Here is a 12595-nt window from a genome sequence, read left to right as displayed (position 1 = left end):
CGTGTTGTCTTTGTGTTTGCATCTTCCTTCCCTTTTATCTTTACATTTTATTATCTGTTGTGGGTTGTGATTTTAATTTGGTTTAGATAGTTTTTCCAATTCTATATTATAGCTTTTGTTCATTTTCCGCACACTAGTTGTTTGACATAAAACTTGAATTGGTTAATTTATAAATTGGGGGTCTAAACGTTCAAGGGTGTTTATACACATATTTGAACTTTCATCATGGAGTAAGGAAAACAAATTCTATTTAAAAAAATTGAAAACGTTTAACTAAAAGAGTGGTCCTATTTATCACAAAAAAAAATAGTTATATTTTGTTGGCAATGTTTTAGTGGGAGTTAAAAGACGTAATTTTAACAAATTATCCTTTAGTTTTGTCTCTATTTAAACTTAGGGAAATATGGGTATTTTGGAAAAAAAAAAAATCTGATCCAAATAGGTGTAGCCCCTTAAATAATAGTATAGAAAAATAAATAAGAAGATATTTGGAAAAAAAAAAAAGTGAGATCATGGAGTAAGGAAAACAAATTCTATTAAAAAAAAATTGAAAACGTTTAACCAAGAGTGTGGTCCTATTTATCCAAAAAAAAAAAAAAAGTGGTCCTATTTTGTTGGCAATGTTTTAGTGGGAGTTAAAAAACGTAGTTTTACCAAATTATCCTTTAGTTTTGTCTCTATTTAAACCTAGAGAAATAAGGGTATTTTGGAAAAAAAAAAAAAAATCTGGTCCAAATAGGTGCAGCATCTTAAATAATAGTATAGAAGGAGTTTTTTTTTTTTTTTTTTTTTTTTTTTTTTTTTCCTTTAAATTCAAAATAAATAAAAAGATATTTGGAAAAAAAAAAGTGAGATCATGGAGTAAGGAAAACAAATTCTATTAAAAAAAATTGAAAACATTTAACCAAGAGAGTGGTCCTATTTATCACAAAAAAAAAAAGTGGTCCTATTTTGTTGGTAATGTTTTAGTGAGAGTTAAAAGACGTAGTTTTACCAAATTATCCTTTAGTTTTGTTTCTATTTAAACCTAGGGAAATGGGGGTATTTTGGAAAAAAAAAAATCTGGTCCAAATAGGTGCAGCCCCTTAAATAATAGTATAGATACTAAAGAGAACTCCTTTCCCCCTCTCCTGTTTGTGTGTTTGTTTCTCGAAAAAAAAAGATACTAAAGAGAAATGTCTTATCCTAGGAGACAATCATAGATACAATCTCACATAATTTACTATATTAATTTTTAGGAGATAGAGGGGATGCCAATTCTTGGAAATTATGGAAGCTCCCTGTGAAATCTGTGAAGAGTCCATCAATTCCCATCTTGTTTATCCAGAATTCATATTCAATATATGGATCTTGGTGGAACTCAAAATGGAGGAAATAATTTTCATTTTGAAAGGTATAAGGGTGCACTTGAAATGAGAAGACAGAACTTATTATCAATAATGCTTAATAAGTTACCTAAGCGCATTCCTAGTGAGGTTGTTAAATTGACAAAAAAGTCAATTTAGCGACCAATTCTCTAAAATTGTGGCTACAACAAAGCAGCTAAACTTAAAAAAATTTAACTTTGAACTACAGTGGGCTGCTATCTATAGCAACCGACTGTAGCTCAAAACTTAAAACAAAAAATAATATTTTAACATAGAGTGTTAAAAAAAAAAGGTATTTTAATGTATTGATGGTTGTGTTTGTTGGTTATTGTGTTAAATATATTATTTTATTGTGTTGTTTATATTATTTTAATGTGTTGAATGTTAACATAAAACCTTTAAAAAAAAAATTAAATTTTTTTTGACAAATATATTGTACAACATGCAAAATCTTAATACACTGCATTAAGACTTACCTATAACAATGAAGAAACCATGTTCCAAAGCTCTCTAGCCACCTTGCTATGCAGAACTACATAATCAATAGTTTCCCCATCCCTCTTGTGCATGCAACACCTACCTAGAACAACAAATCTCCACCTCCTGAGGTTATCTATAGTGAGAAGTTTCCCCAAAGCTGTTGTTCAAAGGAAAAAAACATTGCCTTTCTTGGAACTCCACCTAAAGGGGGGGGCAAAAAAAATACTCAAGAGGAAATATGAGTGCCTTAGGCAATAGGTTCTTTGGAGGCCTGGCTACCTCGAATTAGTCAGAAATCCTGTTTAGTTTGTTTTCTTGGTTCAGTATGGGTGGATTTAGAAGTTTTTTTTTATTGAATCTAAATTGTTTCAGTTGGTGGTGGAGGAAGGAGGGAATTTCTACTCCCTTAAGATTTTTGAACGGGGAAAATATTACATGCAATTGGTTTTTTTGGGTAAGAGTGCAGCACTTTGGGTAATGCGGAGTCTAGAACACACCGTGATTGGGGTTAATCCTAAGCAATTTTTTACGTTTAGGGATGGTGATGCCGCTTACACTTTGCAACGGGGGTCCAACTCATTTGGACAGTACTTATCTGTGACAGAGCTTAAGGTAGGGGGGCTGCGGAGAATTATCATTATTCTTGCTGGTAAGTCACAACAAGGATGGAAAATTTTTGGAATTGAATTAAGAAGAATATTGGAACCTTCCCAATATGCGTTGGGTGGATTGAATTTTGTACCATACAAGTATAAGCAAGTCCCAAAATTTCATGCTGCCAGGTCCTATGTGGAAGTTGTCAAAGCTCTAGTGCAGGCAAGGTTGAAGCTTGTTCAGTAGCTTTTTATCAAAGAAAAGGTAAAGGATGATGTAGTGAAGAATAATTTGGAGCCTTCGAGTGAAAATTCTCGCACACAAGTAGTAGTTTTTGAAACTCAGGCCGAAAGTTTTCTCTAGGCAGCTGTGGGAGGTGGTGAGGGTAGAGAGGGTGGTATTAATGGTAAGAATATCATTGAGGAGAAAATCCCAGAAGGAAATCAGCTCAGTATTCCTTTGAAGTTTAATTCGAATTCAAAAATTGTTGGGTTTGGAAAGTTACGTGATAATAGGAAGTCACATTGGTTAAGAAGAGGGTTGATTGTGGCTATGAATGAGTTTGGAAAGAAACGGGTCTCTTGGGATAGAGTTAATGGTGGTAAACAAGCTGGCATTTGGGTAGCAAGGGAGAATAATAATGTTCAGAATAAAACAGTGGGGCTGGGCCCATGCAATCAGAAAGCCCACGCAACTTTGAGTAAAACAGTGGGTTTTCTGGGAAGTAAAGAGTCTACTTTGGGCTTGGGTTTGTCAAGCCCATGTAACTTTGAGGCTGGAGAGAGTTCTATTAGTGGCTCCCATGTTTTGGAAACTTCTCATAGGACCTGCTTAGCTAACCCGAGCTTAGGTAGGAGTGAAATTGTTGCAGGTGAGGGTGGTCAACATAGCCCAACCCGATTCGCTCCAACACCCACCGTGCCGATAGGACTAGAGGTGGTGGCCCATGCATCCCATGACCTGATATCAGCGATTGGTGACCTAAGTAGGTCGATGTTGGTGTCGGTGGTGTCCTCGGCCACAATGTCCTCTACGATTGCACCAGAAGTGATGGGTGCCGATGGTTTTGGTGGTTCGATATATCAGACTCAATCCTCCACCATGTTAGTTAAGCTAGTGGGGGTGGTCTAGGCATCCAGTGAATCGGAAACAACCTGTAGTGTCCCGATGGTGTTGGCGTCGGTGTCATTGACTTCTCAGGTGGCAACGGAAGATGGGGAAGAGGATTTTGTTGGTTCGGAAGGTTCGGTCACTACAAATTATGATTCTGACTTTAAGGGAGTTCATCTACCTGGCCCCACTATTAGGGATTTGGTCGGAGACTTGGATAAGTCTTGGGGTAATTCTAAAGACTGGATATTACAATTGCGTGATGACAAACAATTAGTACTCCCATTGTCACTGTATTGTTCTCCAGACTGTATGTCAGTTGGCTCAAGTTTGGAGGGAGAGTGTGTACCAGGTAATGCTTCTATTACTAATGAAGGGCAGAGGGTTAGTTGGGCAGATGAGGGTGAGGGGTTAGTAGAGTCTTCGTCTATGGTTCCCGGGTCAGAGAGTCAAATGTGGGAATTTGATGAAAGGTTGAGGTCTTGTGAGAGAGGTGATGAGCTATTAGTTGTGGTACCATTGGCCATTGAAGGTCTGTTGGAGTTGGGTTCTAGTTATGTGAAGGAGATTGGGTGTAAGGAGAGTGTGGATAATTGTCAACTATCACAATGGGTAACCAATAGGATAAAGGCTTTCAAGAAATCTGTGGGCACTTCGTTGGAAGGTTTTGAGGAGCAGATTACAAGATTGTTACTAGCCATAGAGGCCAGAAAGAAAGATAAACAAAAACTTGTGATGGGTGATCAAATGAAGTTGGTCAAGTTAGGCCAGAAAGGTCATTGGGAGTTGAAGAATTTGTTGTCATCTTTGAATGTTGAGTAGATCCAAATAAAGCAAGAAGTGCAAGAATTTGTTGTCATCTTTGAATGTTGAGTAGATCCAAATAAAGCGGGCTGTTGTGCCTTATCAATGAATGTGAAGATTATTTCTTGGAATGTTAGGGGGTTGAATGAGCAGGAAAAAAAGGCTCAGGGTTAGAAATTTGATTAGGAAATGGGGGCCAGATGTGGTTTGTCTTCAAGAAACCAAAATGGGGCTGATTAATAGAGCAGTGATTTGTAGCTTGTGGGGTGGCCAACATGTTGATCTATCTTACTTAGGTTCTCGTGGAGCTTCTGTTGGGTGTTAGTGATGTGGGACACTCGGGTAGTAAATAAAATGGAGGAAGCAGAGGGGAGGTTTTTGGTTTCTTGTAAGTTTACAAGTGTGCCAGATCAGTTTGTTTGGGCATTTACTGGTGTTTATGGTCCTAATTTACACCGAGATAAGAGGTTTTTATGGGAGGAACTCTGTGGCTTAAATAGCTGGTGGAGTGTCCCATGGTGCGTGGGTGGTGACATTAATGTGGTTAGGTTCCTTTCTGAATGATTGGGGTCTAATTCTTTCACTACTGCTATGCGGGAGTTTTCCAATTTTATTTTATAACAGGGTCTTATTGATCTGCCATGCAAGGGGGTACTTTTACTTGGTCAAATGCTAGAGAAGTTGCTTCAAAGGCTAGGCTGGACAAATTCTTGTTTTCTGCAGATTGGGAGGATAAGTTTCCAACAGTTTCTCAAAGACGGATGTCTAGGTTGTGCCTGGATCACTTTCCAATTGTCCTTGAGGGTGGATCTTTTCAGAGAGGGAGTATGCCATTTAGATTTGAGAATATGTAGCTTAAGGATGAAGCTTTTGTGGATAGGGTTCGGTCTTGGTGGGATTCCTATCAGGTTCATGGTGCACCGAGTTTTATTCTGGCCAATAAATTAAAGCTCCTAAAAAATGATTTGAAAAGATGGAATGTGGAGGTGTTTGGTCATGTTGAAATTCGAATTAAAAAATTGTGGAAGGACTCTTAAGTGTTCTAGAGAATATGGAGGAGAGTCGGGGATTATCAGCGGAGGAAAGGGTAGAAATGGGAAGAATTCGTGATGAGTTAGAAAAGCTACTCTGTTGGAAGAAATATGTTGGAGGCAAAAATCTAGAGTTCTTTGTGTTAGGGAAGGAGACAGGAATACTAAAATTTTCCACCATATAGCTAACTCTTATAGGAGGGTTAATTCTATTGATAGGCTTATGGTGGATGGGGTGTTGTCTTTGGACCTGGCTATTATAGCAAATTGTATCTCTTAGTTTTATAGGCAGCTTTATTTTGAGAATGTGGCTCATAGACCTGTGTTAGATGATGTGGATTTTTCTAGTATTTCGGTGGAAGATGCAAGTTGGCTAGATAGGCCTTTTGAGGAAGAAGAGGTGTTTAAGGTGATCAATGATTTTAATGGTGATAAGGCACCTGGCTCGGATGGCTTTTCCATGGCATTCTTCCAATCTCGTTGGGGGGTTTTGAAAACAGAAATTATGGCTGTTTTCCACAATTTCCATACTCAGGCGGTGTTTGAGAAGAGTCTTAATGCTTTGTTCCTTGCCCTTACTCCCAAGAAAGTGGATGCTGTGGAGGTCAAAGACTTTTGGCCTATTAGCTTAGTTGGTGGGATTTATAAGATTATTTCTAAGGTGTTGGCTAATTGTCTTCGTAGGGTGGCGCATGGGCTTATTTTGGATTCACAAAATGCTTTTGTGAAGGGCAGATAGATTTTGGATTCCGTCTTGATTGCTTCTGAATGTATTGATAGTAGATTGAAGTTAGGAGTTCCAGGTGTGTTGTGTAAATTGGATGTGGAGAAGGCGTATGATCATGTGAGTTGGGATTTTTTAATGTATATGCTTCAGCGTTGTGGTTTCTCAGAGAAATGGAGAAAATGGATAAGGTATTGCATTTCAACTATAAAGTTTTCCATTTTGATCAATGGTAGCCCTTCTGATTTCTTTGGAAGTTCTAGGGGGCTTCGGCAAGGGGATCCTTTATCTCCTTTGTTGTTTGATTTTGTGATGGAGGCATTAAGTTGTAGGTTGGATGTGGCTGCCTCCGCTGGGCAATTCTTAGGCTTTTCTGTGGGTAGTACAGCTGGTCCATTAGTGATGGTGTCTCACCTTTTATTTGCAGATGACATTTTGATTTTTTGTGATGCTAAACCTTCTCAGATTGCTAATTTGAGAGCCATTCTTGCTAGATTTGAGGAGGTGTCAGGGCTTCGTATTAATTTGGGGAAATCTGAGTTGGTTCCTGTTGGTGGGGTACACAATTTGGAGGCTTTGGTGGGTCTGTTGGGGTGTGGGCAGTCTTCTTTGCCCTTGAAATATTTGGGCCTTCCATTAGGTGCAAAATTTAAGGATTTATCTGTTTGGAATCCTATCCTAGAGAGAATGGAGAGGAGATTAGTTGGTTGGAAGAGAATATATTTATCTAAAGGGAATAAGGTGACACTCATTAAAAGCTCACTCTTGTCTTTACCTACATACTTTCTTTCCCTTCGTCCTTTACCGGGTAAGGTGGCAAAGTGTATGGAGAAATTACAGAGAGATTTTCTGTGGAATGGGATTGGTGGTGAACCTAAAATACATTTAGTTAATTGGGTCAAGGTATGTAGGCCTATGCAGGTTGGGGGGTTGGGTATAAGACGGTTGGGAAACTTTAATTCTGCCTTGCTAGGAAAATGGTTGTGGAGGTATGGCATGGAGACTGATGCTTTATGGAGGAGGGTTATAAAGGAAAAATATGTGAACATTTGGGGTGGTTGGTGTATGAAAAAGGTGACAAGTCCTTATGAGGTCAGCTTGTGGAGATACATTAAAAGTGGCTGGTTGAACTTCTCTAAACTCCTTGTTTATGATGTGGGGGATGGTACTAGAGTGAATTTTTGGAAGCATGTGTGGTGTGGGGATTGTACTCTCCAAGAGGCCTTTCTAGAGCTTTACTGTCTTAGTAGGTCAAAGGATTCCTCAGTGGCTGAAGTTATAGGTTGATCTGCTAGGAGGTTTCATTGGAATGTGCAATTTTGTTGTCCACCACAAGATTGGGAAGAAGAAGCCTTTGACCGGTTTATGGGGTTGGTCTATTCTTTGACACTGCGGGGGCTTGGCCCAGATAAGGTTTGTTGGAAGCCTGCAAGGAATAGATGTTTTGAGGTTAGAGGTTATTATAGCTCCTTCTACCCTCCTACTCTTGTTTCCTTTCCATGGAAAATGATATAGCAATCGAAGGTTCCTCCATGGGTAGCTTTCTTTTTTTGGTTTGCTTCCTTAGGTAAGATTTTAACAATAGACAACCTTCGTAATAGACGAGTGATAGTGCTTGATTGGTGCTATATGTGTAAGAGGTGTGGGGAGTCGGTGGATCATCTTCTACTTCATTGCTCCATAATTTAGGAGTTGTGGTCTTTGGTTTTCTGCTTGTTTGGTATTCAATGGGTTATGCCTCATATTGTTCTTGAGTTGTTTGAGGCTTGGCAAGGAAAGTTTGCACGACATCGTCACATTGATGTTTGGAAATTAGTGCCTCATTGCTTGATTTGGTGCATTTGGCGTGAAAAGAATGCTAGAAGCTTTGAGGGTTGTCAATGTTCTTTGTTGTAGATTAAGTCTTTTTTCTTACACACTCTCTTTGAATGGAGTGTGGTTGTTTCTCATTTTTCTTGTTCTTCCTTTTCTACTTTTCTTGACTGTTGTTCTTTTGTTTCTTGATTTGTGCCCCCATAGTACATCCCCAATGTAGTCAGATTGGCAATTTTTCTATTATTAATAATATTCTTACGTTATTTATTAAAAAAAAAAATATAAAACCTTTGCTGTAAGGTGTATTATAGAGTGAGTTGTTAAAATAGATAAAGTAGTGTTTTAAGTTGCTAAAAACTAAATTTTTTAGATACTTTACTGTGAATGCTCACAAATCTTAGACATCATGCACCAAGAAAATATATGCACCTGTAGGCCACGAGCATGTGCTTTGGCAACAAGATCTGTAACTTCATTCAAATAATTGTTTTTTGTAGTAACAATTGTATCCTTCCAAGGTCCAATTCCAACCACATAGTTCTTCATGAAATCAAGATAGCTATCTGAAGTAATATCATAGTATGTCTGCACAAAACATTTATTCAATCAAGAACACAATTAGAAAAGTCACTGTATGGAACAGATAAAAAAAAAAAAAGTGACTGCATCAGAAGTACAGTTGTGGAGCAAATAGATGATATGGAACGAAATTCACCTAAAATATGATTTAAATATATATATCAAAACTAGGACTTTTAGACACAATTCTTTATTGTTCTGAAACTATATTGGAAAATATTTTCTATTATCAAATTAAGCTATCAATACCCAAAGAGGTCACGTCCTTGAGTTCCTTGCCAAATACAACACTACCTCTCATAGATATTGAATAATAGTTATGCCACCTAATTAAATAAAAAATTGCCTAACATCCCTACTATAATGCCATCCATGTACATATGGCTAGCAACATGATTCACGCCTAGAAGTTAAATATTTTCGAGCTTATTTGTCATGTTAAACAACAAATTATTAAAGTTGATCTGCTTGCCAACAACAAAGTCAATTGGATTTTCAGAATGAGAACAAAGAACAAACCTGATTGGTATCTTCTTTTAGTACCGTCACATCATGAATTAAGAAAATTTTGGGCAAGTCAGTGAGGTTTGCAATATATGTGAGTGAAGTTGGAGCAAAGGACTGGACAAAGGCAGGTTGCTTTAGCCATTCTTTTGACATATATGAACCTTTGTATGCAAATTTCATCAGTGTCTCCACAAACTTATCTTCAAACTTCTTCCCCATCTGACCATTTGACCTGTAGTTTTTTGATGAAATATAAGGGAGATACAAGATCACTATCTAATTCAAGTAAGCTCACGTAAGAGCACCAAAACCTTATGAGTTGAGTTGGTATAATTTTCTTGCTTCCAAGTATGATGATGACACAAGGAAAATCACTTACATGTTTATTGATAAAAACAGGATTCTTTATCTCTGGATATATTCCAACGACTCTTTTTGCATCCAGTGCGATTGATATGTATTCTTTGAAGGTGATAATTGGAAACTTCCCTGGAAAACAAATGATGAATTGGTTTTGAAGAAATTATGGTTAATCAATGAGATAGTTTTAGTAATCTTAAACAGAATTTACATACATTACTAAATCATCTTAGTTTTTAAACTAAAATCCAATTAACCTTTTCATAATATGTTTAACTATGTTATGGCTTTTCATTTCACTCAAAGACACAAGAATAAAATTTGAAACAAGTTGTAATGATTTTAAACCGGCATTAGGCAGTTTGGACATCTCCAAGTGAACAATGCTTTTTGAAAAGAATTAAGACAAACTTGTTATATGTGACTATTATATAAAAGAGAAGAAAGCACTATTAATTATGTCTATGAATATTTTTACTTAATAAGAAATTAATAATATTTAATTAGAGGAAACCATAAGCAAACTTAAATTAGAGGATATAAACAGGTTTAATTTAAGAAAATTCATCATTACAAAATTTAAATCCAATGCTGTAGCCAATTGGTTGGGCTCCCACCAACCCTTGTACTATCAAGACTTGAAGTTCAGACAATATATAAGAAAAAAAGTAGAGCAATTCTTTTTATATCAACAAGGGATATGATTCATATCCCTTGTTGATATAAAAAGAATTGCTAAAAATAAAAAATTATGCAACAAGAGCAGGAGGATCATATCATATGATCCTCCTGCTCTTGTTGCATAATTTTTTTTTATTTTTTATTTATCTTGAAGATCTTTTACATTCAATACTATAGCTTATAAAAATAATTATATCCAGACTCAATACATGTCTATTATGGTGATATAGTTTAATATAAGTTTGATCACAACTCGATACGAAGTAGAACAAACTCCATCATTAAGTAACGAATTATTATGAGCCAACAAATGGTCTAGAATGCGGAGGAAAGTAGGGAGAACAAATAAGGACTTAGAAGATTTACTAAAAATAAAAAGGGGAAACATACCATTATATTGTTGATCTCTAAAACTGAACCGTTGATTCACTCCTAGTAACTTCAGTTCTTCCAATGTAAAATCAACTGCACATAATCAAGGTTAGATAGAGTCAGATTGATGAATTGTAACTTATGTTCGAGACAATATATGAAAAACATAAAAATGGGATTAATAAATTTAGCATAAAAGTCATGTGTCAAACAATCATAATTACACGTGAAACATAAAAGTAGAAAAAAAAAAAATGCAAGGAGTAGCTTTGATACATACCTACAAACCACCCAGTCATGTTCACACCTTGGACCTCATAGGTTCTTTTTCGATCAGCAAACTGACTAAAGTTTGCAATATTTGTTCTATTATCAAGATCAAATGTTACATCATGAGAGCATATCAGCACTCCATCTTTACTGGCAAGAATTTCTGTTTCTATGAAATCTGCCCCCTCTCCAATAGCTCTCTGCAATGCCAAATAAAGTTTAGGGACCATTCATTATTGCACAGAAAAATTATAAGGTATAAAATGATATATAAGTATAACATAACAATTCATGGCTAAGCACAAAAGAAGGAGGCTGCTTGATAATTTAAAATCCATGCAATTTGGCAACTTTTTAACTTGATGTAATATATTAGCAGCCAATAGTTGTTTTTACATATTCTTTGATAAATTTGAACAAAAGAATTAGAAGAAAAGGTGATCTAATATATACCGAAATTCATAGGCCCTTGTATAATACATCAATATGTAATATTAATAAATGGGAAATCTTAGTCAAAGCTTCAATCACATATATAAAACTTCATGTAGATAGGAGACATACCATGTATGCAGCAGCAGTTTCTTCAGGAAACTCCCCATTTGAACCTCGATGAGCAATGTTATATGGCCTAGATGTTTGTAGGGGCTGTTTGTCAACATCATCTAATTTACTTGGAAGTGGTCTTCCAACACATCCCGCAATAGTTAGCAGAATTAGAAAAGGTACAACTTCAAAGCCTGTCAAGTGCACAACATCAATGTTCACATTAATTTTGCTAAAAGTCATAAGACTATTAACTCCAAAACAAAATGAGTGACTGTAAACTAATGATGGCCTTTTTATCTTGTATCAAAAAGAAAAAAGAAAAAAAAAAGATGGCTTTGATACACATGGCTGAATAAGTAACTTGTCCAACTCAATTCTAAGGATCAATCAATTTTTATTTATTTTTTTAAGATTCAAGGATCAATCAATTTAGTTAGCATAATATTATTTCATATATTTTAACTTTAATCTTATCATATATATTAGAATTTATCATTTGAAGTAATCAAAAAAGAATTTATCATTTGGGAAGGAAATTCAACTAAATAAATAACTAATTTGATAAAAATATTAATAAATGAAATCACCTCCCTCAACAGAAAACCAAAAACATTCTCTTCGTTTGATTTTCAATTTTTTTTTTTTTTTTTTTTTAAAGAAAAAAGGCAAACAACTTCACACAACACATAGAATAAAAAATTACCCCACACACGAATACCAAAGTATTAGCAAATACTACAAATACCCCACTTAAGATCTCTAATAACCAAATACCTCCCTAATAATATACCAAACAAACTATATTTAACAAAACCAAAACATAAATGAATAAAGGAAACAAAAAAGAAATGACCAAGCAAATACCTCACATATAACATTGCAAACAAACCATAATTAACAAAAACAAAGCATAAATGAATAAAGGAAACAAATTAGAAACAAAACAATGTGACTAAACTTAGCCAATCCAATGAAAGAAGGAACAGAACCAAAAAAAAAAAAAAAAACTTACTAGTTGAAGACATTTTGATCTCTCTCTCAGATAAGAAAAATTGCTCTCTATGAGTTTGAAATGTGTTCTACGTTAGTTTGAACTATGTTCTACATTTATGAGAAATGATATGTTTATAACATTTTCACAATATTTTTACAAAAAATTCTAAATAGCAAGTTGTTATTGGTTGTTATTTGTTAGGGTAAAAAAGTAATCTTAGTGTTAGGTTCAAATTTAAACCAATAACAACTAACCCATTATGATTTGTTGTGAAAATATTGTGGACGTACCACCTCTCCTACGTTTATATAGAGCAATTTTGAAGGCTCTGTTAGCGTGTTTCATGCAGTGTTTATAG

General features: G+C 35.5%; 1 pseudogene; it reads right to left on the bottom strand.

The window, feature by feature from the left end:
- Window positions 1-1227: 1227 nt before the first annotated feature.
- On the bottom strand, window positions 1228-11483 carry LOC115990969 (annotated as a pseudogene).
- Window positions 11484-12595: the final 1112 nt, after the last annotated feature.

This window comes from Quercus lobata, chromosome 5, assembly GCF_001633185.2.
Source record: "Quercus lobata isolate SW786 chromosome 5, ValleyOak3.0 Primary Assembly, whole genome shotgun sequence".
Classification (NCBI taxonomy): Eukaryota; Viridiplantae; Streptophyta; class Magnoliopsida; order Fagales; family Fagaceae; genus Quercus; species Quercus lobata.
This window is presented reverse-complemented; position numbering and strand designations above follow the sequence as displayed.